The sequence below is a fragment of the Acomys russatus genome, chromosome 10 (assembly GCF_903995435.1).
Source record: "Acomys russatus chromosome 10, mAcoRus1.1, whole genome shotgun sequence".
Classification (NCBI taxonomy): domain Eukaryota; kingdom Metazoa; phylum Chordata; class Mammalia; order Rodentia; family Muridae; genus Acomys; species Acomys russatus.
Window position 1 is genome coordinate 66,586,657 of NC_067146.1, and position 2,765 is coordinate 66,589,421.

Genomic DNA, 2,765 nt, shown 5'->3' on the forward strand with positions numbered 1-2,765 from the left:
TGGATTCAGGCTACCAGAGCTAGCCTGGGTCAAGCCTTTTCAATGAGTCCTGTGGCCAAGAAGGTAACTTTGAAAAGGGTGAATAAAACTGACATAGTCTGGGTCCATAGAGATCTCTTAAACCGCCTCCTTGAATCTCATCTCATCCTTGTTATCAGAGCTGTTCTGGGGCCATTCGTAAGATCTAAGACATCCCCTATACTGGCCTCCCTCTCCTCCACCATCTTCATACACTGACCCCACCCCACCCCCAGCTACCCTTGAGCATCCCCAGTGCTCTGGTAGGACCTGCCTATTTCCAGCTCTGGCACTGCTCACAGAAGTAGTCTATAAAAGAAATGTCTAGTCTCATGTTATTTCACTTCACTACCAAAGCTGAGACTCCAGCCAACCTTGAGAAACTGACACTTTAGGAAAAGAGGAGAGTGAGCATCACCTCACTGTGCCCTTGAGTCTCATCCATGTGAGTGATGTTGATGATCTGGTCTAATCTTCTACTCTTTCTAGACTCTCCTAATTCCCAGGACTTACATACTACCAACCACTGGCGCCTGTATCCTTGTCTTATCACCAAATATCCTCTTATCCTCACTATCTAGTTGAAACCCAGGTTTGTTTTCCTTTGCCAGCCTCATAAACCAGGACCATCTGTCCTTCCTATTATACAATGTGAACTATATATTTGGTGATGCTATGCATTTATTTTGTGCTCTTCTTGCTGCTTTGTCCTATTTCTCTCTCTACATATGTCATTATACTATGAAGTCATAAATATGCATTGCATTCACACTCACTGATAATAATAGAATGGCTTTCCTGTCATCTTTCTGGACTATATTATATTATCAATGTAGATTACCCTCTAATACTAGGTCCCTTGGTCCATTATGTTTTCACTTTCAGTAATCTTTCATTCCATTCAGTTCCTACAGTCATAGTTTATTCATTAGAAAATGGCCTCTCAAATTTCAGTTCAAGCATCTGTTATTGCTGCTAGTCTATTCAGAATTCTTAGAACACCATCTTTGTCCTTTTGAGGTCATTTGGCCTTCACTATCCAAATTAAAACACATTATAATATGACATATCTTAAAATAATCCTCTGTCTACCCTCTCAAATCTGCGACCTTGGTTTTATAGACAAGTGACGCTAACTCCCAAAGTCAAATTTCCAAAACTGGTTCAACCTCTGAACTTTAGACCATGGTGTTCCCATTTACTTGACTTTTCCACATGAATATTTGCACAAACTTAGTACGTGCAACACTGGAGGCTTCATTGCTTCCTTGGTTTCATCTTACCCCCAAATGTATCTCCCCCTCACTGCATCTCAACAAACTGCATCCCATTAGCACACCAGCTCAGTCAAGAATCTACAAGCCTTCCTTGATTCCCATATTCCTTCCATATCTCAAATTTAATCCTAAAATAGAACATTACCATATAGTTCAAAACATCCAATTCTACTGCTGTCAAGCTAACTATAAACCAAACTTGCAGTCTCTCCTAGGTCTAGTAAGAGGCTCCTGTTTACACAACATCTACACCTTCCATATGGAACTGAGTAAATCAGTAGTGCTTCATTCTCTGCGCTTATTACTTTAGAATCTCTGGAAAATGTAGAACCAAACCTTAAATTCAGTTTTAAATAATTACACCTCCATATTCCCATCCTACTTAGTGTAAACCACTTTTTCTTAAGTTTGTTTCCATCATCCTAGATATAAATTTTGAGTGTTCTATATAGCTCATTCTTCAGGGTCCACTTCTCTCTTCTGTCTACAGCCACTTCCTATATGAATATGTCTATATCTGTTTCACTGTACCCCATAACTTACTGTAAATTTATATTTTAAGATATTGGCTTTGTAACTCTGTGTTTATTTGTCAATTTAACCACCCTGCTTCTTAACTACCTTAACCATCCTGGGAGTTTCTTCAAGATAGATATCTTATTTATCTTACCATATTGGCACAGGTAAATACTCAAGGTATGTTTACTGAATGAGTGTCAAAGTAAACAAATACCAGAAACAACTGAGCTATGTCAATGCAAAGCTGACTGAATTAGGGAAGGCTAGAGAAGATGCTGCTACTACATATTTGTCAGGAATGTTTCACAGCATCAAGGAGTGATGCATAGTAGATATGAAAATAGTAGATAGAAAAGTGATGCAATTAAACATACATGCAAACACATAAAGTCAATATTCCTATAATAATAAGTACTAACTAAAATGTGATGTAAAACTATCTGAATACTTTCTTTTCAATTCTCTTAATAGCATCTCAACAGGTATGAAAGATGAAATGAAAGATTTAATCCATTACCAGGGAAACAAAAAGCATGTAGTTTCCAGCTTAATTAATCAACAAATACTGTCAATTGGCTGTATAACACTAGACATGTAGTTTCAAGTTTTCCTGGAATGTAACTTCTTTTCACATAATAGGAAGGAATTTGAATGAGATGAGATAATTTTGTAATTTCAGTCTTCTATTTTCATCCTCCAAACAGGCTATTTAATATGTGGCTAGTGGTGCTCACACTTAAAATATTTTAAAATTATATTCAACAAAAAACTACATGAGCAGGAATAGTAAGCCATTGTTTCTCCTACTCCTAAATTTGGAAAATTAAAAGCCCAAGCAACAAAGTCAAGTCAGGAATGCCCTTCTGCTCTTAATTCTTATCCAAGTATTGAAGTCCCACAAACACTTGTAAAGATTTCCAAATGATTCAAGAAAGTAGAGTCAGATCCTGG